The following is a 24,953-nucleotide window of genomic DNA, read 5'->3' as shown; positions in this document are numbered from 1 at the left end:
CTGTCATCGTATATCTGGATACAAGTTCCCGGCTATGGAGGGTCCAAATCTGCAATCGCCTCCTCAAAACTCACTCGTGGCTAGCTGCAATGGCTAAAAATAGGCTGGCCATGGCTGCTCACAGCTCTCCCACCTTGGCTACAGCAAGAATGATCTCATTTTTCCTGCAGAGTTTTTCAGTACTAGCTCCAAAGCCAAGTGGCAGCCTTCCCAAATGGTTTTTTCAACATTATCCATCATTAAATATTAATTTTCAACCTTTAATTACTGAAAAGTAATGTAATAATTATTTCGGTGTCCAAAAAAATAATCTAACTAGCCAATAATTAAATTGGCTAGGCATCTTCCACTCCTGAGTCTCTCTGTGTCATCTTTGACCATTAGATTGGTATTAGGCACCATTAAACGCCATATCTCTAGTGTCACCAACTAACACTTATGGCCAAATGAATGACCTAGGCCAACAATTGATACCAAATACCACCAAGTTCCTGTGCAATATAACTTATAGCAACTTTTGCCTTTGACATTCCGTAATTTTCTTGGGTCTCGGGCTTGTAAATTCACTCTAACCCCAGTTGCACTTCACATATGCAACATTTACACAATCATGTGATTAAAAATTAATCCACATGTTAAGTGAGGTTTCCAAAAATACATGTCCTCATGACAGCCCTTCCCCTTGAAATCCTTGCAATCGTCCTCGATTGCACTGCCAAATGCATTAAAAGCAAAGTACTACACTGGAATTTTCATAGGGCATCATAGTCAACACAACATTGCGCATTGTTGTTCAACCATTCCATATGCCCAACATATGCTGAAAATTACCAGCCAACATAAAATAACATAAGACTCACAAAGAATCTCAAAAACATTGCCAAATTATCATGTGACATGTCCATTTATCATGAGCTCAACTCATCTCGCAAAACCAAACCATAGTATAGCAAAAACCAAGCATAAAACATGGCTGAAACATCAATGGCATCATAAGACATATTGTTGTCCACAAAACCAGCTGAATACCACTGAATATTAATGATCATATGCTGAAAACCAACATTCGATAATCAGCCCTTGACGATCATTAACTGATGCTACACTAAGCATAACCAATGCCATACCAAGCATAACTGATTACACACTGAGTATAACGGATGCAAATGTACAATTTCAGAGCTGCAGTGAAAACCATACCAATATGCATATCAAACATAGTGACTAGTACTCTAAATAGTAATCTCCTGGCAAACATACTCTTCAGCTACAGTATCCTAAATGTATGCTGAATACATTCAAGATCCACTACTTCTACAGTTGTCCATTACTGAGGAGCAGAGGTGCTAGCTCCCTCACAAGCATCAGGTAATACTCTGGACCTCTGCTCTATTGAACCTGATTGAGTCCGAGAACTAAAGCCGGCTCTAACTGGAAAGCATCAAGGTAAAGCTGCAACAACTAAGGATGGTCTGCCAAGTCATCCTCCTCCGTCCATTTGGCATCCATTGGTGAATAATTCTAAAACTTCACCAAGTACCTTCTGGAACCCTTACCCCTGATCTTCCTCTCTTTGTGTGCCAAAATCCCCTCTAGTATCAGTATTTCATCGAGCTCTTCAACCTCTAGCTGAATTTCAGTAGATACATCCTCTGGCACATCTCCATGAAAAGGTCTAAGCAAACTCACATGAAAGGCATTGTGTATTCGCCAGTGTGGAGGCAATTTCAGCCTATAGCATACATCACCGATCATCTCCAACACTTGAAATGGCCCAAAGTATCTCATAGACAGCTTTGGATATAATCGCTCTTTGCCCTTCATCTTTTCCTGTTGTGCCTTTTCAAATCGCAGCAACACATAATCGCCCTCTGCAAAGTGCAAAGCACGCCTATGATGATCAACTGCTCTCTTTTGCTTATCCTGTGATCTTTGAAGCGCATACTTAACCTTCTGATAAGTTGTATCCATGCTTTCCACATAGTGATTAGCCTCAAAGATCTTATCTTTTGTGTGCAAAATAGGGGGTATTTTCTTATCACCCTCTACCACCTCAAAATTACGAGTGGAACTATGGACTTTGTTGTTGTATGCAAACTCAACCAACAGCAAATATTATTGCCACTGTGCTTTATGGTCTGGCACATAGCACTTCAAAAGATCAAACACTCTGGAATTTGCCCTCCTGGATGCCAATATCCTTGTCGACCGTGATGCCTTTCTTCCGAAGGCTTTGGCAAAAGAGCACCATGGTGTCTTCCTCCAAGAGCTCATTAATTATAGTGATCAAAGAGGCACCGCTTTCGCATCTACCATTTGTTGGAAGCAAGAATCGTTGGTGAAGCCTCTTTTTTTGTGGGAGTCATTTGGCTATCAATCGCCTCACCTCCAAAGAGTGGCCTTACGCATTCATGCACAAGTTTGAAAATCTCTTCTTTTTTTCATTTAATTCTAGTTAAACTTACTTTAAACTTACTTTTTCTTCACATGGTTTAGGATTGTTCATCAGGTGCATGTGAGAGGAATTGATCCGCCTATTCCCTCGTGCACACCAAAATTCGTAACAAGCTTAGCACACGACAATTGGAGCGACTTATTTATTGTCGCTCCAATTTACGCATGCCACACAATATGCATGAGATGTCTATAGCAAGACAAGTATCGTATACCTAATTTTTATACTTTTTAGTTCATAACTTTATTCATAGATTATGAAATATATTTAAAGAAGCTTCATTTGTTTAATCTAAGTTCTTCATTCTTTAAATGTATAGATAAATGTAGATTCACTCGAGCTCTCCGCTAGTACACTTAAAAGTATGACTCATGAGAGAGACTTGGAAGGGAAGTAAATCTTTAGAGAGCTTTACTTGGAGCTTGAGGAGATAGACCGGCGGGTCTCTCGCACTCATGCACGGCATGCCCGTGTTGTTATTCGCCCTCGCACCGGTAGCAATGGAACTTCCACTTTGGCATCCACATCGGCTATCCGTGATCACTGCCTCTCACCTAGAGCTTAGAGAGCTCGAGTATGATGGCAAGGCAAATGTCATTAGTGAGGGTGATTTTTTTGAGCAGGATGATGGCTCCTTAAGCGGTGACAAGGATGCTTCCACCTTCAATGCTGAGAGTGATATGAGCACCTAGAGTAATCATGTATCTTGATTCGGATTGAGCCGTGAATGATGGCTTTTATCTCAATCCATTCTTGTACACTTTTTGTATGAGATTGCACATCTGGCTCATAATAAAGTTGTTGGTTTCATTATTCATGCTACATAGTACACTCTCAAGTCTTGTTTCAACTCTCTTTTGCACTTTTAACTTGAATCTCTAAGTTTATGTTTTAACTTGTAAGTCCAAACATTAAGCATAGACTTAAAATTATATGCATTTTTTCTTTCATCGGACGTAGGTCTAAGATTTATTAGTCCGATTAGTATCGTACTAGCATCGGACTGTACTAATCGGACATCATCGTACGTGACAACCATGGTGGCACCTACTACATGAGCTTTCTCAACATGTAGCATACTATGCATCTCATTGTGCAAAGCACTACTAGGCGGATCCTAAGCTATCTCCATCGGAGGTTCTTACACCACACCACTTCACCCCCCCTTCCCTCATCATCGACACCCTCGAGTGGATAGGTAGCTTGTCTATTTTGCAATGGTTTGGATCTAACCATCCCTTCTCATTCTTCCATATCGTACAATTACTTGATCGATAGCCAACCATCTCTCCAAACACCTTTATATTTATTTATTAAACCCAAAAAAAAACAACAACAACTACACAATTCATTGTGGTTCCATCCGCGTTTATAGGACTCCATAGGCCAATGGGCAGCCGATGAGCACCCTTTGTCCAATGCCCTGTCCTCTCTGGGGTGACTATATGGATTCCCTTGGTCAGATATCCATCACCTTTGTAGTCTTGGAGGCCCTTGTGCACCCTTTATCCGATGCCCTAGCTACTTTGGGGTGGGATACCTTGGCTAAACCTAGGTTGGCCTTCCTTTCTAGCCTACTCTTAGGCTTGCGAGGGGATGTTGAGCTAAGAAATGCATTTCATGTTGATTAGCCTCTTAAACAGCCCCAAAACATAATTATTTAATGAAAAACGCAAAATTAGTGCGCGGTTCAAGAGAGTTTCTATGAAACCCTAAGGTCCATCCACATCTATATATAGATAGGCTGTTCCCATTTAGTCTTCATCCGTTGTATGTAAGTTTTTCACATTCACGTGAAGATCTTCGCCATCAACCTTCCTCCATATGGCTATCCACCTTTGTGATTGCTACCACCACTCCGTCTCTATTGCTTCAACCCTTGGCGACTACCCTTCCTGCCGCCACCTGTTACCTAGCGCTTCTTCCACTACTACATTTGGCCCTAGATAGCCATTGCCAGCCCTAGTCGACACCTCTTCTGTTGCGTTTGGCAATTTCAGCCATCGCGGGTATCCTCCTGCATCTCCACTACTATCGCCAAGCATCCTACTGCTTCGGGTTATCTAGGTTTTGGTCTTCTACACCCTCCAACACACTCCAACTAGTGGTTACAATACTCGGGATCCGTCTTCAGTGGACATCACACTCCGACACTCACCGCTCTGCCCTTGAGCATTTTGCATACTCTTACAATCATTTATTGCATTGATTCATTCACTTTAGAGTTCTCCTTCCCTCTGTTGGGATGAGTGCGCAATGGGAAGTGTAGTAGTAGCAATGTTGAGTGTGAGTAACAGAAGTGCAGTAGCAACAGTGTTGAGTGTGATAGTGGAAGAATCCTAAGATGAGTGTATCAATTCGTCATAGCACACAAAGAATAAAATGTATTTATATGTTAGGGTACAAATAAGGGTGTGTTCACACATGTATAAGTTTATACATGGAGATTAAGGGACTTTATACCCGAAGAGACTTTACACCCAACAACATCCCAATTAAAGGCCCGAAGTGGTACCTTCAATATGGCCAATTCCCACTAATCGGATGCAATGCTTGTGTAGAGCCTTTGCAAGACTCTTAGTGAAAACATCTATAGGGTTATCTTGGGTTTTGACCTTAGTCAGTGTGACAAGACCATCATCCAAGACCTATCGAATGAAGTGGTACCGAACATATATATGTTTGGTACATGCATGAAACATGGCATTCTTAGCCAGACATACTGCAGCCTGGCTATCATAACCAAGCATTGGAGTATGTGAAGAGAGACCAAAATCCTTAACCAAACGGCCAAGCCAAATAGCTTCCTTAGAAGCTTCTGTGGATGAAATATATTCAGCCTCTATGGTACTCAGTGCTACAATTTTCTGCAACCTTGAACACCAAGAGATAGCCCCATCAGTCCAATTAAAGACATACCCACTAGTAGATTTCCTAGTGTCAAGAGCTCCTGCCATGTCCAAATTACAAAATTCCTGCAGCTCTAGTGTACCCTTTCTATAGCATATACACTTCTCTTGTTTACCTCTTAAGTATCTAAAGATACATTTCACTGTTGTTGGGATATAAAGGCCCAGTGACCTCAGTGTATACAGTACACGCACACTATACATGTGAACGCACCCTTTACGTGCCCTAAGTATAAATACATTTTATTCTGTGTACCAACACATTGTTGGTACACTCTTATCGCCTCGAACTTTCACTCTGCTCACACTCTCTCCAACCGTCACACTCATACACTCACTCCTACTCAATCTCAAACTCTCTAAACTGTGTCCTTTCCAGTTCCAACAACTGGTATCAGAGCCAAAGGTCCCACACACTTCCCAAGATTGACAAGTCTGGTTTGGCGGACGGAACCAACGAAAAGGCAAACGTCAGACATCGCATGACGAGCGACAAGCACCAGCGTTGGTAGACGGAACCAGCGAAAAGGCAAGCGTCAGACGTGACGGGATCGCGTGACGGTTCGCGACTGGACAGGCGCGCGACCTAGATAGGTGGGCGACGTGACGCGACGGGGTCAACAGACCCCCCCCCCCCGTTAGTTCCTTTGTTTTTTCAAAAACAAATCAAATTTTTCTCTAATCCCCTCATTACCACTTGCCACTGACGGGAGTTCACACGCCAAAAGCACATATCATAGATCTGTGAGGGTTCCAGCCAAAAATTTGGGGCTTTTCCCAGATTTGATATAATTCATGCCTGTCATTGACTTTTGAGTCAAAAACTGCAAACATCGCGAACGGTGACCTCAATTAAATTGGGGATTTTGCCAATTTTGTCGAAATTTTGCATGTTTTGGGTAAAATTTTCTAACATTGGATCCCAGAAATTTGGGGCTTTTCATGTATTGGCAAAGCTTTACTCAAGTGGGTCAGATTTACTAACATTCATGCAAATTTGGACTTGAAATTTTGAGAATTTGCGCAGAATTTCGGTAAATTTCTGCATCTTTTGCCCGTGCAATGGTTAGTTAATGTATAAACAGCAGAGTTTTATTTCTGGTTAAGGAAAAACAGCAAGGTATTTTACTGGTTCAGCATGTGCTTCCGCAGATTAGTGCATTTACTCTTGTGTTCGTGATAAAATGGCTGCAACTTCTTCCAGTTCAGACATCAAGAGTTTGATGGAGATTAAACGGTTTGATGGTCATGGATTTGACCTTTGGAAAGACCGTATGTTGGGCATTTTGTTACTGAAGGATTGTGAGGATGCTTTGCAGGAAGATAAACCCGCACTAATGTCTGATGCAGATTGGGCCAGAGTGAATAAAAAGGTTGTGGCTTACATAAAGATGGGTGTCACTGATGACATTCTGACAGACATTAAGGGTTTAGACACAGGTTATGCAATATGGGAGAAGCTGAAGACTACTTATGAGATCACCACACCTGTTAATCAGGTGCATTTAATGCGCAAGTTGGTGAATATGCGACCGGATGAGTCAAAGCCTGCAGACAGCTGAGCACTTGAGTGCATTTACAGGGATTCTAAATCAGCTCAAAGATGCAAACTTGGACTTTGATGATAAGTTGAGGGCGATCTTTTTGATCATGACACTGCCGGACTCGTGGGAAACCTTGGTGGTTTCACTCAGCAATAACCCCAATCTCTCATATGATGGGGTGAGGGGTTCTATCTTGAATGAAGAAATTAGACGTATGTCTAGTGGAGAAAGCAGCAACTCAGCTTATAATGTAAGAGGCAGGGCTGAAAAGAAAAATGCATTATGTAGGGCAGAGAAATAGGAGCAAGAGCAAAGGAAAGGATAAGAGTGATATTACTTGCTATCATTGTGGTCGGAAGGGCCACAAGAAACCTGATTGCAGGTACTACAAGAAGGAACAAGAGAGAAAGAAGAATGCAAGAGATAAAAAGAAGAAGGAAGAAAAGATAGATGCATTGGAGAAATCCAAAGGCAAAGAAAAGGCCAATGTGGCCTCCAGTGTGGTCATAGAGGAGCTTTCACATACAGAGGCTGATGTATTATGTGCAGTTGATTATGATGCCCTTGTATGTCACATGCAGGATATGCAAATTACCAAGGCTGATGTGATTGATGCACTCTTGTCAGTTGATGATGGTGTCACTCAGACTTAGATTGTAGACTCTGGTGCCTCTTTCCATGTAACTCCTTGCTTGGAGTGTTTTGCTATGTTTAATGCAAGCAGTTATGGAAAGGTGTACCTTGGAAATAACCATGCTTGCAGCATTGATGGGATTGGCACCGTACACTTGTCTTTAGACAATGGTCAAGAGCTTGTGTTGAAAGATGTCAGATATGTGCCTGGCATTAAAAAGAGTTTACTATCTGTTGGTCAGCTTGACTTGCATGGCTACACCACACTGTTTGGTAGTGGTTTGTGGAAAGTAAAAAAGGGTTCCATGCTGGTTGCAAAAGGAACCAAGAAGGGCACATTGTATTGTTTGCATTGTAAAGCCTTGAATGGCAAGTTTCTTACAATTGCTGAAATTTGCAGCCACTTGGAGTAAAAAGGATTTGATGTTCTTACCTCTCTGAAGAGGGTTGATGGAAAAGGCTCTAAACTTGATTTTTGTAATGAGTGTTAGTTTGGAAAGCAAATAAAAATTTCCTTTTACTCTAGTGTCCCTTCTAAGTCCAATGTCTTGGACTTAGTGCATTCTGATGTATGTAGTATGTCCGTGAAATCATTGGGTGGGGCTTCATATTTTGTCTCCTTTATTGATGATTGTTCCAAGAAGATTTGGGTGTACTTGCTGAAAAAGAAAAGTGAAGTGTTTGTTGTTTTTAAAACTTTTCATGCATTTGTGACCACTCAGATAGATAGAAAGCTGAAATGCTTGAGAACTGATAATGGGGGTGAGTTCACATCAACTGAATTCAAGTCATTTTGTGACTTACATGGTATTAAGAGGGAGCTTACAGCCCCTTACAGTGCTTCAAATGGGGTGGCTGAAAGATATGACAGGACTTTATGTGAAAGAGTGCGGTGCATGCTGTCCACTGCCAATCTCCCTCATGCATTTTGGGGAGAGGCACTCAAAACCGTGGTTCACATTTGCAACCGCTCTCCAAATAGGTCCTTAAATAATGGCATCCCTGAGGAGGTTTGGTCTGGCAAATCGGCCTCATATGACCATTTACGTATATTTGGCTGTGATGCTTTTGTACATGTTAGGGATGAGCTGAGGAACAAACTTGACCCAAAATCCACCAAAGGCTTTTTCATGGGCTATGGTGATGAGGGTGAATTTGGCTACAGAGTGTGGTTACCTCAGTCCAAGAAAATTATTCGCAACCGTAATGTTGTGTTTAATGAGGCAAATTTGCTGAAAGGCTCTTTAGCCTCTAATGAAGATCTGAAAAATGTGAAATTTCAGAGTTTGCAGCCACCCATAACTTCAGAAAATGAGCCTCAAGGTGCTGTACCACAGGCTGAAACTGATGATCAGCCGGTTAATTTTGAGCCAGATGATAATGGACAGCAAATAGAAGCACAAGGAGGTCATGGACAGCAAGATAGGCTTGCTGATTATGAAAATGCAGGTGCTGGAAATGAAAATGAAGGTGCTGTACAACATGAACAGCATGCTGAAAATGGTTTACAGCAGCAAATGAATGCTGAAAATAATATACCTCCTGATGTAGACCCAATTCTTGACAATGTTGATCATTGGGTACGCAGGTCTACATGCGTAAGAAGGCAACCACATAGGTTTGACCCCTCCTTGCATTATGTGATGCTTACAGGTGAGGGTGAGCCTCTTACATACAAAGAGGCCAAGTCATGTGAGTTCAGCAGTAAGTGGCAGCTAGCTATGCAGGAAGAGATTAAATCTCTAGATGCAAATGATACTTGGGACCTTGTGTCATTACCAAAGGGAAGGAAGCCACTTCCAAACAAATGGGTGTACAAAGTCAAGACAATTGATGGGAAACCCAAGTACAAGGCAAGGCTAGTTGCCAAAGGTTATGCACAAAAGGAAGGGATTGACTTCCAAGAGGTCTTCTCATCTATTGTGAAGATGACCACTTTACGTGTGCTTTTTGCTCTTACTGCTGTTTAGGATTTAGAGCTGTATCAAATGGATGTAAAAACAGCTTTCTTGCATGGTGACATTGATGAGGAAATCTACATGGAACAGCCCGAGGGCTTTGTAGTTCCTGGAAAAGAGCAGATGGTGTGTAAGCTAAAACGCAGCCTATATGGGCTGAAGCAAGCACCACGACAGTGGTACAAAAATTTTGATACTTTTATGCTATCTCATGAGCTTACACGCAGCCATGCAGATCATTGCTTGTACATGAAAAAGGATACAGATGGCAGCCCCATAATACTTGTTTTGTATGTGAATGATATGTTACTAGCTGGGAAAAGAAAGACTAGCTTGGATGCTCTCAAAAATCAGCTGAAATCAGCTTTCTCCATGAAAGATTTGGGGAATGCAGAGCATATTTTGGACATGAGGATTCGTAGAGATAGAATGCAGAAATTGCTATTTTTATCTCAAGAAAAGTACATTGGAAAGGTACTTGACAAATTTAGCATGGCTGAAGCTAAGCCTTTTGGGGTACCCTTACCTCCTTATCTCAAGCTTAGCAAAGCCAACAGCCCGAAAGATGACGTGGAAGCAAATGCTATGAAGGGAGTTTCTTATGCATCAGCTTGTGGCTCTCTTATGTATGTTATGGTTGTTACTCATCCAGACATTGCTCATGCAGTGGGAGTTGTTAGCAGGTTTATGTCAAATCCTGGAAAAGCACATTGGGAGGCTGTCAAGTGTATTCTTCGATACCTTAAGGGTACACAAAGAAAAAGTATTTGCTATGGGTAGGGTGCACTTAGTTTGCAGGGTTATTGTGATGCAAACATGGCAGGTGACTTGGACACTCGTAGGTCCACCACCGGGTATGTCTTTACAGTTGCTGGTGGGGCTGTTTCTTAGTGTTCCAGGTTGCAAAACATTGTTGCACTGAGTACTACTGAAGCTGAATACATATCAGCTATACTGAAGCTTCTAAGGAAGCTATATGGTTGAGCAGACTTGCAGATGATCTCGGCATGTCTATGGGTACTGCAGTTTTGGGATGTGATAGCCAGAGTGCTGTGTATCTAGCTAAGAATGCTCACTACTTCCCAATGTGGCTTGCCAGGGCTAGACATGAATCTACTAACAACTCCCACTGCATGAGCAATGTCAGGGCGAGTTGCAACCATGGCATACATCAGAGATCCACAAGCCGATGCATAAGGTATGCCCTACACAGCACTACCAGCTACATCATCTTTTGGGCAATCAATTTTGCTAAGCTTTGTATGTGATGGTAAAGGCACACCAAGAGGCTTAGCATCAGCCATATTAAACCTATCAAGTACTTTGCTATTGTACTTGTCCTGTGAGAGAAACAAGTGCTGCTCTATATCTCTTTTAATACACATGCCCAAAATGTGTTCAGCTGCTCCCAAATCCTTCATTGAGAAGGCTGAACTTAGCTGCCTTTTAAGAGCATTCAAAATACTATTATGCTTTTCAACAATCAGCATGTCATCCACATATAAGACCAGCACAATAAGGCTTCCATCATCAGCCTTTCTAGTGTATAAGCAATGATCTGCATGACAGCATTTAAATCCATGGCTGAGCATAAAAGTATCAAACTTTCTATACCACTATCTAGGGCTTGTTTCAGCCCATATAAGCTGCGTTTCAGCTTACAAACCAAATGCTCTTTCCCTAGAATAGTAAAACCTTCGGGTCGTTTCATGTACAGCTCTTTATCCAAGTTACCATGAAGAAAAGCAATCTTCACATCCATCTGATCATCAAACAAAACACAGAGCGTAGTCTTTTTCACCACTGGTGAAAAAACCTCCTAGAAGTCTATGCCTTCCTTCTGTATATAGCCCTTAGCAACCAAACATGCCTTGTACTTGGGCTTCCCATTAATACATTTCACCTTGTAAACCCATTTATTAGGGATAGCTTTCCTATCCTGGGGCAAATGTACAAGCTCCCATGTGTTATTTGCAGACAGAGGTTTCATCTCTTCCTGCATAGCAAGCTCCCACTCTCTTGTTTTTACATGACTGTGCCTATCTAAATGTCAGAGGCTCACCTTCATCAATCAATAAAATGCAATGGGTCTACATCCTCAGGTATGTGCACACCATCACCTAGTGGCTGATTTTCAACATTTTCTTGCTGTTGTAACCTACTTTCAGCATGTTCTTCTTGTTGTCCTATTCTATCCTGTGCATCTATTTGCTGTCCATTATCTTCTAGCTATAGCACAATAGGTTGTTGCTCATTTTCAACATCAAAAGGAACAAAATCTTCAACTAATGGCTGCTGAATGGCTGGCTATTCATGCTGAAATTTAACCTTCTTTTTGTCAAGGTCACCTTGTGTAGCATTTTTCAGCAACTTTGCCTCATTAAATACTATGTCTCAACTATGTACTATCTTCCTACCCTAAGGAAGCCAAACTCTATAACCCATCTCTCCCTCATCTCCATATTGTTGAGAATAAGCAATCACACTCAAACAGCCTCTTTGTATGGAGTCTCAGGGTCAAGGATATGCAAGCTAACTTATCCCATATGCACAATGGTGCCTACTGCAGTTTCCTACTTTCCTATAAAGCATTGTACTTGCTTCCTTTCTTAATGCAATGATAGTACTCTTTTCATTTCAGTAAAGTGTCAATGTCATTGTCCACATACACAAGATTGTGTTTATGAGTCCAAAACTCAATCTTGGAACCTAATTCACTTGTGTAACAAACAGTGTCCTTTCCATCATGAGTCTACACTTCTTTTTCCATCCTCCATAGCTTCCGGTTTTGCCATGCTCTAGATCCCGCATTTCTAACATGGTATCAGAGCCCAGTTGGGCATGGCATTGCTTGTCTAGCCTCTCTTGATTCCTTTCAACCTCAGTCTAGCTCAATGTCAGCTCATGACTTCATCTCCCAACTCTACTCTCACTGAAGCTTCCATGGCAGCCATAGCCAGCAGCACCCTGTCAGATTGAGCTGCTTATATCTCACTCCACAGGTCAAATCTCTTGGAGCTTCCTTCTGGAAAAGTATTCCCCAACTCACAAAGCTTCCCTGTATCACATCAATCCAGGACATTGGACCATCTGGAGCTCAGCATTGTGAAAATCCCCAATCTCTGCTCTGTGTCTACCATAGCCAGACAGGACCTACCTTACTTGGAGCTTCCATAACTCTTCAACCAGGCCATTTCAGCCCACGATTTCTTCTAGGGAGTTGTTCCTCTGCTCAAGGCGCTTCATCTTGGCACGAGAATCGATGACATTACTGCGCCTTGGCTTCAGCATTGCGAAAATCGCGGAATCCTGTCAGAAATGCGCCTGCTGCTGTTCGACGTGCCTGCGTGCTGCATACTGTCCACGATTTTGATGATTATGATAGAGCTTTGGTAGCCCATGAAATCAGCTTCCTAGGCATATAAAAATTTTTGAAAATGATCCACTGTAGCTCCTGCAATCTGAGAAAAACCAGGCCCCTGTCTCAGAAACCCTAATTCCACCATAGCCAAAGCTTCAAAATCTTGACATTTCTCACTGTTTCTCTCACTGAAGTTATCAACAGTGATTTTAATCACTGAGCAATACTCTCATAATTCTGATAGACTGTTTTAAAAGCCTTGTACTTCCTTGCCCTAATGCTTCCTGCCATAAGCTTTGTAAACTCCTTATGTAACTTGGCATTACAGTCCCTGTACACTTTGTGAGGCCCCTGTTACAGCCTCTGGATGTCCACCATGTTTATGGTACCCACACTTAGTTTTTTTTCTGCGACAGCCTCTGGTGTTTTGCCATGTCTGTGGTATGCCCACACTTTGCAGGTGGTTCTCATTACAGCCTCGACACACTTTATGCCTTTTTCTAGTTGTGATTGAGGAGGGGTGTTGAGAATCAACAATCACACTCAAACAGCCTCTTTGTATGGAGTCTCAGGGTCAAGGATATGCAGGCTAACTTATCCCATATGCACAATGGTGCCTACTGCAGTTTCCTACTTTCCTATAAAGCATTGTACTTGCTTCCTTTCTTAATGCAATGATAGTACTCTTTTCATTTCAGTAAAGTGTCAATGTCATTGTCCACATACACAAGATTGTGTTTATGAGTCCAAGTCTCAATCTTGGAACCTAATTCACTTGTGTAACAAACAGTGTCCTTTCCATCATGAGTCTACACTTCTTTTTCCATCCTCCATAGCATAGCTTCCGGTTTTGCCATGCTCTAGATCCCGCATTTCTAACACATATCCCATGAAGATGTCCTTGATGGATTTCATGTCCAGTTTAGTCCTTTGATCTACAGGAACATGCACAAAGGCATCACAACCAAAGACACACAAATAGTCATATGAAGCAGGTTTGCCATACCAAACCTCTTCAAGAATGTCATTTTCCAATGCATGATTAGGAGAGCAATTGCATATATAAACTACAGTTTTAAGAGCCTCTCCCCAAAACTGCTACAAGAGATTAGTTGTGGACAGCATGCATCTGACTCTCTCACAAAGTGTGCGATTATATCTTTCAACCACACCATTTGATGCAAGATCGTAAGGGACTATCAACTCCCTCTTCATGCCATGTATCTCACAAAACCTTTTAAACTCATTAGAGACATACTCGCCCCCATTATCCGTTCTTATAGTTTTTAACTTAAACCCTTTCTGTGTGGTAACAAAAGCATGAAACCTTTTAAAAGCATCTAACACTTCCTTTTTGCTCTTTAACACATACACCCATGACTTTCTACTGAAATCATCAATATAAGTAACAAAGTACCGTGCACCCCCATGTGAATCAACATGCATAGTGCACACATCAGAGTACTAAATCACATGTTTTCTATATACACAATCATTACAAACTTCGAGACCATAGCCTTTTACATCAAATCACCCTAAAGAGGAGAGAACTTGAAGGCCTATCTGGCTCATATGGCCAAGTATTTTGTGCCAAAGTTTCATCTGTGAGCGAACTTCAATCACAGCCAAGAACTTGCCAAGTAATGCTTTACAATGCAATTAATACGAAGTCCCCCTTTCGCTCCTTTAACAATCAGTATTGAGCCCTTGTGGATCCAAGATCCACCACCAAAGGTAGTAAAATACCCTCTTGCATCAAGCTGCCCAATTGACAATAGAAGTTTCTTTATGCTAGGTATATATCTTACATCCTGCAAAATCAGCTCTTGACCGTTTTCAAGGGCCAAGTGAATGGTACCTACACCCTCTATCTCACATGCATACTTGTTGCCCAAGTAAACCTTGCCTAGGCAACTTGCAGTGTATTCTGAAATGACTCCAAAGAGGGAGTAACATAAAAAGAGACACCACTGTCCACTATCCATGATTGTGACAGGTCATCATGAGCTGAAAGTAAAGAATCAATTACCTCCTTTTTGGTGATGTGCATATCACTTGTTGCTGCCATAATATCCGCATCATTACATGAGGCTACAAGAAGTATCTCTCCAGTGTCAAAGAGATCTTCAATGAGCACACTACATGCAACATTCGCCTTTGCAACTTCTTTTTAAGGAGAGAAGTCATCATCTTTCTTGTCATCCTTCTTTTTCTTTCCTTGCTATTTCTTTCTTTCTTGCTCTTTCTTTTAGTATCGACAATCGGGCTTTTTATGCCCTTTATGCCCACATTGAAAGTAGCAAGTAACATCCTACTGTTTGCCCTTGCTTTTATTCCTACTTTTGCTTTTATTTGTTGCATTACCCCTCTTCTCTGACCTACCTGTAAGATGATAGGCTAAACCACCACTTTCTCCATTGGACTTTCTTCTGATCTCCTCATTGAGAATAGAGCCCCTAACACTATCAAAGGTTAAAGCAAGATTTTGAATACACTCAACATTTGTGTTTCCACATAACCACAAGCACCAAAAGACCATCTGTTTAGAGCTTTGAAAGGTTTGTAAACCATCTACTCTTGGAAATATCTGACATGTTTGCTGCTGGGCTAGCTTAGATAGATTGCTAGGAAGGAAATTTTTCATCATGTGGTGTTGAGTTAGTGACTCTTAGAGGCCAGTTGCTGATTCATCTACCAGCATGGAACTAGACAATGAGTTAAAAAAAAGCGTTCAAAGAAGCAACTACTCAATGCCCAATACAGTATAAGGACTCCATAGATGGAATGTTTCGCTCCTATAGTCATGGGGGAACCAGTGGGGCTTTGGTCCTCATCTCTCGTTGATCACCTATGATGAAAAGGGAGCCTCCATAAACCCCATGCAGTGCAGTGTGTATTGGAAGACCATATTCTAGACAGTGGACATAAGCCCAAAGTATGGTTGAGTATCCTAGTTTAGGGATACCTATTCAGTGGGAAACATTGTACAAAGGTTGTTTTAAATAAAAACATGCTTAAGAGCATGCAATAGTACCATGTGTAAAAGGTCTAATTAAGTCAGTTGTTTTTATATCTCAAAGAGTGTGGTAATATGCTTTATTTAGAAAACTAAAGAATGTCTTTGGTGCATTGTGGAAAGTGGTGGGTGCATTCCTAACAGATGCACCTTATGAATGGGTGGATCCAATTTGTTAGGTAGCTTTCCAAATAGAAAGGTGATAGTTTAGATAGTTTGAGAAGCACTTATTTGTAGATGTACTGTATATTATGAGATTAGAGGGAGATTTCATTGCCTTTTTCAGGAGGGGTTTGGACCTCTCTGCAAGGTGATGGTGTACGAGGACTAGAGATACCTAAGAGTATTCTTATTGGAGATCCAAGCATACAGAGAGAAGCTTCAAAGGAGCAACTTGCAAGACAAAAACAGAGGTAAAGTCAGCGAGCCAGTCGATGTTCTTGCAGAGTTTTTCAGTACTAGCTCCAAAGCTAACTCACTACATGCTGCTATTACGAATGCTACTACTATAGCAATGCCACCACACCATCCACGAGTTAGAGGGGTCACAGCAGACCAGGCAGCCACACTTCGTAGAGCACAACATCCACCACCCCATTGCCATGCCTAACATCCTTACCTCCAGCAGATTCAAGCCATCGTTGCTCACCATCAAAGATGAGTACCTCCCCTTAGTGGACTCAATGTCTAGGATGTTGAGATATCGAGCTCCACTCGTGATACGCCAGGGTGACCGTTGTATATTTATGTCACCGACTTGTCAGTTGCAGACGCGGTTGGTACACCGCCCATGAATAATAGCTACATGATAGCTATCCTTATCTACTCTAGTTCGTGGCTCAGTTAGTATGCCACCTTAGTTAGTTGAGTTTGGTTTGAGACCCATATATAGGGTTCTTCTATTTCTTTGTACTAGAGTTCTTTTGGCTTACACAACTAAGAAGAGGAAAACTGTTTTCAGCCTCCACCCTTGTGTGTCTTCCCCTATTGTGCAAGCAAGAAAGCTTCAAGCGAGACTCCTTCCTTCTCTCCCACAATCTTGACATGGTATCAGAGCCTTGTTCGTGGTAAGGAGCTCAAGAAAGCAAGCCAAGCTCGCGGTGGTCTGGTAAGAGGAGCAGTGTTGCTTTCATTTCCTGTTTTGGGAGCAGATCTCTGCAGGTAGCACAGCCGGAAATTGCAGGAGTGCATTGTCTCAGGTTGAGACGCCCTTCGCGGTGAAGCAAGAGGGCAGTATATGCTGCGGGAGAGGGCTTTAGCCCTTGGCGACCTTGTTTTTTTTATTTGAGGCCATTTCGGGGCCTGTTTTGCAGACGGAAGTTTTCTGCACGCACTCAAGAAAAGGCTCAGTTTTATGCTGTGCGACCACTGTTCTACAGGTCGGTGAAAAGTTACTGTAGAAATTGCATCGTATGCTTGTGCGCAGAGACATTGGGAGTTTCAGAATCATCCTTGGTTCCTGTTTATGCAAAATCGTCACTAGGAAGTGACTGTGTGGTCAAATACCACTTTCGCCAGTTTTGCAGATTTGCCCTTGTGAGGGTGAAGCTGTGTTTTTTGCAGTGACAGAATTTCTTGCAGTATTCTGTAATGGCGTCTGATTCTCTTTCACAGATTGTCACTGAAAAGCTTGACAAGAACAACTTCCAGGCATGGAAGTTTAGAATGACGAATTTCCTTATGGGAAAAGGATATTGGGAATTTGTTGCAGGAAATGAAGAAGAACCAGTTCTTCCGGATGTTCCCAATCAACAACAAATGCAGGCATTTAAAACATGGCATGAGAGAGCCAGGAAAGTTATGTATTGGCTGTCTATCAGTATTTCAGACTCTATGATTGTGCATATTCAGGATGCAAGTACGCCAAAGGAGGCATGGGATACTTTGTCAAAAATGTATAGCACAAATACGCAAGCCAGGAAAATGCAGCTCAAGCAAGAGTTGCATAATGTGCAAAGAGAAAGTATGAGCATCAACGACTACCACATGAAGGTAAAGAAGATTGCAGATGCACTTGCTTCCATTGGGTCGCCAGTGGAAGATGATGATTTAGTTTCCGTGACCTTGAATGGTCTAGGAAAGGATTATGCACAGTTTCGGACATCCATTTCAGTTCGTGAAAGATTTCCTGATTTTGAGGAGTTGATTGCTCTTCTAATTTCTGAGGAACAGAGAAATGGTGGTGCATCTTCTTCAGGAGGAACTTCAAAAGAAGCTGTCTTCTACTCAAATGCTGGAAGAGGTAGAGGCAGAGGTAGAGGAGGCCGATTTGGAGGCCGTGGCAGAAATCAGAATATGCAGCAAACTCAAGAAAACCAGTCCTATGGAGGAGGACGTGGTAACTCTAGAGGCAGGGGGAGCCAAAGAGGTCGTGGTGGATGGCAAAGAGGCCAAAATGCAAACAGTAATGTTGAATGCTACTACTGTGGTAAAATGGGTCATATGGCTAAAGACTGCTATAAAAAGCAGAATGACATCATGAATGGAAAACTGCAACAAGGGAATTATGCATCTTCTAGTAGACAGGGTGATGACAGAAATGAGCATTTGTTCATGGTGCAGCACATGAACAATTCTATGACAAGTGCAGAAGAAAGCAATGATGTATGGTATGTTGACTCAGGTGCATCAAACCACATGACAGGTCATGCAGAATGGATGGAGGATGCAAGGAAAATGGAAAAACCAGGATTTGTGGAGACTGGTGATGATACTGCACATCCTATTGTGCAGATTGGAAAAATTCCCTTGTCTATGCAGGGTGGGAAAAAGAAATACCTGTCCGATGTATTTCATGTCCCGAATATCACCAAGAATCTGGTTTCAGTTGGTCAAATGGTTGAACAGGGCTTGCAGGTCAGATTTAATCCTCATGGATGCTTTGTTGAGGATATGAAAAATAAAGGTCGCTTGATAGCAAAAGGAAAGAAGAAGGGCAGAATGTTTACATTGGATGCAGACATGTCTGAATTGAGTGCAGCAATGTTTGCACATGGGACCGGTGTAGTTGCAGATATTGATATCTGGCATAAACGCATTGGTCATGTTAATGTACAGCGACTTAAATCAATGCAGGCCCAAAATATTGTTAAAGGATTGCCCAAATTCAAGGTTGCAGAAATGCATAAGGTATGTGAAGCCTGTCAGTTTGGAAAACAGGCAAGGAAACCATTTCCTAGACATGTTCAAGAGAGTGAGAAGCCATTGGAATTAATTCACTCTGATGTGTGGACAACTAAAGCTGCATCTCTTGGAGGCTGTCATTATTTTGTCAGTTTTATTGATGACTATAGCAGAAAAGTTTGGGTGTATTTTATGAAAAAGAAAAGTGAAGTTTTTGGGCATTTCAAAAATCTTAAAGCTATGGTTGAAAAAGAAACAGGCTTGCAGATAAAATGCCTAAGGTCAGATGGAGGGGGAGAGTACCTCTCAAATGAGTTTGCAAAGTTCTTGCAGGAGCATGGCATAAAGCAGCAATATTCATGCAGTTATACCCCACAACAAAATGGAATTGCAGAAAGGAAAAACAGGCATATTGGAGAGGTATCTCGTGCCATGCTCAATGAAAAAGACTTGCCAGATTTTTATTGGGCTGAAGCAGTTGCTACAGCAGTCTACATAATGAACAGGACTCCCACTGCAGCAATACATGGAATGACTCCAGAGGAGAGGTATACTGGTAGGAAACCAGATATTTCTCATTTGAAAATTTTTGGTTGCATTGCCTATGTACATGTGCCAGATGAGCTGAGATCCAAGTTGGATCCAAAAGCTGAGAAGTGCATCTTTATTGGTTACTCTCTACAGCAAAAAGGGTATAGATGCTATAACCCTTCTACTCGTAAGTTTACAGTGAGCAGAGATATTGTTTTTGATGAGATGAGTAGCTGGTATAAACCAGTAAATGTGATTGATGATGAAGATGCACAAAATGGTAATGCTACACAGAATTCACAGCAGCAGTCACAAAATATTAGTGGACCTGGAGCGTCCTCTAGCAGTGGTTCACATTCTTCGCCATGGACAGGCAGATTGAGATCAGGAGAATCTTCTCAAAGCAATGCAGATAGTGGTATGCAGGTATCACGAAAAGGAAAAGAGAAGGTTGATCAGCCCATGTTTGATGTGAATGCAGGTCACTCTTATGTGGATGGTGAATCCAATGGCTCAGAACAGAGCATTGATGATGAGTTGGGTATTCCTTCTATTGTTACACCTGGAGTAAGGAAGACCAGGGATGTTTTGAGAGCACCTGGGAGTGAACCTACTTTGCGCAGGTCTACAAGAGCTAGGTATCCTGTGGATAGGCTGAAATATGATGGATTTACAGCCATTCACTATGCATATATGGTCAAAGTGATACAGGAACCAGAACCCACATCTTTTGAGCAAGCCATGGGAAAAGAAAAATGGGAGAAAGCCATGAATGAAGAAATGGATGCCTTGGAAGCAAATGCTACATGGGAGTTAGTACCTTTGCCTAAAGGTAAGAATGCAATTGGCTGTAAGTGGGTTTATAAGGTGAAGCACAATGCTGATGGTTCTGTGAACAGATACAAGGCAAGATTAGTAGTCAAGGGGTATGCACAAACATATGGCATTAACTATGAAGAAACATTTAGTCCGGTTGCAAGGATGGCAACCGTAAGAGCAGTCATTGCTATGGCTGCATCAAAGGGATGGTCTTTACATCAGATGGATGTAAAGAATGCCTTCTTGCATGGTGATTTGCAAGAAGAGGTCTATATGGAGCAGCCACCAGGTTATGTGCATGCTGTTCATCCTGAGTTTGTTTGCAGGTTGAAGAAAGCCTTGTATGGCTTGAAGCAAGCACCTAGAGCATGGTCTGACAAGATAGGACAGTATCTTGTCACTATTGGCTTTCAGATTTCCAAGGCAGATTTCTCACTTTATGTGAGAAAAACAGAGAAAGGTATTATGTTGCTTGTCATTTATGTTGATGATTTGATTATGACAGGTGACAGTGATGAAGATATCCTTCATGTGAAAATGCTATTGAAGCAGAAGTTTGAGATGAAGGATTTGGGAGAGCTGCGTTATTTCTTGGGCATTGAGGTGATTAGATCACCAAGTGGGATACAGCTCTTGCAGAGGCAGTATGGATTGGACATGCTGTCCAAATATGGGATGACAGGCTGTAAGCCTATTTCAGTTCCTTTGGAGCAAAATGTGAAGCTGAGCACAGATGCAGGTGAGCTTCTAGAAGACCCTACTATGTACAGACGCATAGTAGGAAGTTTGATTTATATGACTATTACCAGGCCAGATTTGAGCTATGCTGTTGGATTGGTAAGTCAGTTTATGCAAGCTCCAAGGAAACCACATTTGGATGCGGCTAGACGCATACTTAGGTATGTGAAGTCCACATTGCAGTATGGACTATTTTATGAGACTGGGGTTCAGATACAGTTGCATGGATACACTGATGCTGATTGGGCTGGTAGTATTTCTGATAGACGATCTACCAGTGGATATGTATTCTCTTTTGGGAGTGCTGCAGTCACTTGGAGCAGCAAGAAACAGCCTACAGTTGCCTTGTCGAGCACAGAGGCTGAGTACAGGGGTGCAGCAATGGCTGCATGTGAGGTAGCTTGGTTGCATAAGCTACTTTATGATATGCATCAATCTACAGATGGGCCAGTTGTCATTTATTGTGACAATATGAGTAGTATACACTTGGCAAATAACCCAGTCTATCATGCTAGAACAAAGCACATTGAGGTGCATTATCACTATGTGCGAGAGAGGGTTTTACTAGGTCTTATTGATCTAGTTTATGTCAGCACAGAGGATCAGGTAGCTGATATATTCACGAAGGCATTGGGCGCAGAGAAGCTGCGCAAGTTCAGAGACCTGCTTGGTGTGCAGGAATTGGGATTGAGCTCGAGGGGGAGTGTTGAGATATCGAGCTCCACTCGTGATACGCCAGGGTGACCGTTGTATATTTATGTCACCGACTTATCAGTTGCAGACGCGGTTGGTACACCGCCCATGAATAATAGCTACATGATAGCTATCCTTATCTACTCTAGTTCGTGGCTCAGTTAGTATGCCACCTTAGTTAGTTGAGTTTGGTTTGAGACCCATATATAGGGTTCTTCTATTTCTTTGTACTAGAGTTCTTTTGGCTTACACAACTAAGAAGAGGAAAACTGTTTTCAGCCTCCACCCTTGTGTGTCTTCCCCTATTGTGCAAGCAAGAAAGCTTCAAGCGAGACTCCTTCCTTCTCTCCCACAATCTTGACATAGGACCACCCCGTGACAGATATTCTTGCCTCGAGAAGTAAAGAGGTTGCAATAATGTGCAAAAATTTGCAATAGTCAATTCCTGTAAAAGCCTACTAAATTTGAGAGCCCATACTAGGAAGATTTTTTGCTCAACTGTACAAATGGACCGTAAGGATTGCTATCATTTTCTAAAGCCTTTATCACATGATCATGTTGCGTTAAGGCCCAATTGACTCCCAACGCTAACAATACATCTAGAGTAAAGAGGCTGCAATAGTCAATTCCTGTAAAAAACCTGCTAAATGTGAGAGCTCAAACTAGGAAAATTTCCTGTTCAACTGCACAAATGGCATTTAGGCTGATTTGGGCAAGCAGAAGAGCCCTTGACTACATGGAGACAAAGTTTCAACAAGTGCTGCTGCTGATGGTGTTCTGTGACTGCAACTGTTGTTGTCCACATCTAGTCTGTTGCTGAACTGTCTACCATCATGGCTAAGCTCCATAGGGTAAGCCGGGATGAATCGAGAGCTATTATCAATGCAAGTTAGAGTAATTGTAAGAGATCTCTGTAGTGATGTTATTTGAGAAGCTAGTGTAGATCCTTTCTAGATCCAAAAATAAGCATTAGAAGTATGATAATTACTTCCACTTCTAATATGCATCCATTAGAGCAGACCTAATTCAAGGTGGTTGGAAACCACCGAGGAGACCTAAATTCCTCTGGCAAGCACCAGATGATGGCTCTCATCCCAAGCTGGAAAAGACACAACATTAAGCCGGCCAGCAGTAAATCCAAATATCTTCCGTATTTCTTGTACCGACCATGGCTCATGCCTTGTGAAAGGCCTTCATTTTGTGCAGACAGTATTTCTAAGTTGTAGATTCATTTTGCAGACACCCCAGCTCCTGTGCTGGAGCAAAGCTTAATCCGATGGAGTATACAATAGTCCACATTAATTGCAGTGCTCAACAGTTTGTCACAGCAACCCATTTCAGCTCAGTCGTGTTTCATTTTTGTTGCGTTTTGCCAATATATTAGGGCCAGAGCGGCCAGAGCATGTGTGCAGTTCCCCTTGCAGATTCTCATTTTCATTTTCCTTCATATAATCAAAAATCACATTTCATGTAGACATATGTGTAGAATTTCCACTATTGATGCTGTCAAAGAGTGAAAAACAGGGTTAAGGGCCTCCAAAAAACCGAAGTGAAGGTTAGTACAGGCACACCCAAATGAACCTGCAAAAGCATACAGGAGTTTCTTTCCAATTTTTCTGTAGGTAGCTTTTGTGTCAACAATACTGTACATCCACTCATGCTACAGCAATGGAGTGCTAAAGTTATGATTCTAGCATGTTAAAAGATATACCGCCAAAGAGGCATGCAGGAAGAAAGAAAAGGATACCGTTGATAAACTGCATGAAGCGGCTTCATTTCTGCGGTCACTGATTTGCACATGGAAGAAAATACAGAATACCTTGACAGATTTGCATCCAGTAGCTTCATTGTTTTGCGAGCATTGATATATTTCAGCTGAGAGAGCGTCGGCAACAATAGAGCTTCGCTCTCTCTCACATGATGGACTCCAGAGTCCAGAGTCCAGAGTCCAGACAGAAGGGGTGGAATTTTTGGATTGAAACAAAAAATAACAGAGGAATATAATTGATCCCACAGCCTTTAAATATTTTACATATTTCATTTAAAAAATGCCCAAAAAGCAGTGGTGGGGGGGCTTGCTGACTAGGATTCGGGCATCCCCGCGCCCCCCCGCCCCCCCCAAACAAAAAAGAAGGGAATAGAAGTGAAAAGCTAGTCGATTAAAGTAAAAGGTTGTCAATTAGGAACTTTACATGGAGGTGTCTTGAGTGATAAAGAAAGGTTGTCAATTAGGAACTTTACATGAAGGTGTCTTGAGTGATAAAGAAAGGTTGTCCTAGTAACTTTAGAGGAAGGTGTGTTTCTTTGATGAAGAACAATTGCCGTAGTAACTTTCGAGGAAGGCTCTTCTCTCTAATGAAGAAAGGCTAGAACAAGAAGTTTCTCCGAAGGTAAAGAGAGTTGTCAAAAGGACAATTAGATGTTTCATGAGAAAGTGAAAAGGTTATCTCTTTAAGGAAGGGTCAGAACTTTTTAGCCAAGGCTACCAAACAACTAACTCAAATCTTGATGAGTTCCAATGATGTAGGACATAGCTTCAACTTTTTAGGAAGTCCTTATTTTGTAGAGTTCAATGTTTTCAACCTTCTTCTCTACATTTTGAAGGCTTTTTGGAATTTTTGCAATTCATTTTGCATTTAATGTCTATGTTTTATGAAAGTTAATGGAAAAGCATGTAAGGATCAATAGTTGAACAACCCCATAAATGTTAGTCTTAGAAGTGTAATAAAAAAGAGAGCATAAATAGACACCCTTATTGTTGCAAAGTGAAACTTGTGGCAAATTTAAAATCTCAAATATTAAATACAAGCAATGTTATGAACATAAAAGACTTTGAACAAGTTAACAAATTCACAAAGAATAAGAGAAAAACACATGACAGGGCCCAACCTCCTCCATGACAAAAGTCACAAATTGCTATCCTCTAGTTTGAAATAGATTTAAATACGTAGCTATTTACATTCGTATCATATATCTAACTAGAATACAAAGATCAACCAAACTACAAAGTCTTATATATTAAGAGATTTCCTATGGCTCTCTATAGTTGATGCAAAAATTTATGTGTGTTGAATCATGACATTTTGGCATCATCATTGCATCCAAGCGTGCTAAAACCCCCCAAAACGATTCTGAAAGCTTTGAATTCTGACTACAAATGAGGGAGAAACAAC

The 24,953-nt window shown here is 41.6% G+C and overlaps 1 protein-coding gene across 5 annotated transcripts in view; it reads right to left on the bottom strand.

The window, feature by feature from the left end:
* LOC148039995 (BTB/POZ domain-containing protein At3g50780-like) overlaps positions 1 to 23,782 on the bottom strand; it is a 29,855-nt gene extending 6,073 nt beyond the window's left edge. For 2 of the 5 annotated variants that reach the window (XM_087695700.1, XM_087695692.1), the window contains exon 1: positions 23,528 to 23,781. The gene's annotated coding sequence lies outside the window, so the exon portion shown is untranslated. Of the gene's footprint in view, positions 1 to 23,527 lie in introns of all 5 variants that reach the window. The other 3 variants (XM_087695716.1, XM_087695708.1, XM_087695723.1) reach the window with 2 other exon arrangements.
* Positions 23,783 to 24,953: the final 1,171 nt, after the last annotated feature.

This window comes from Lygodium microphyllum, chromosome 2 (genome assembly GCF_053477565.2).
Source record: "Lygodium microphyllum isolate KBCC chromosome 2, Lygodium_microphyllum_v1.1.10, whole genome shotgun sequence".
NCBI lineage: Eukaryota > Viridiplantae > Streptophyta > Polypodiopsida > Schizaeales > Lygodiaceae > Lygodium > Lygodium microphyllum.
The sequence above is the reverse complement of the archived record's forward strand: the minus strand, read 5'-3'. Positions and strand labels throughout refer to the sequence as shown.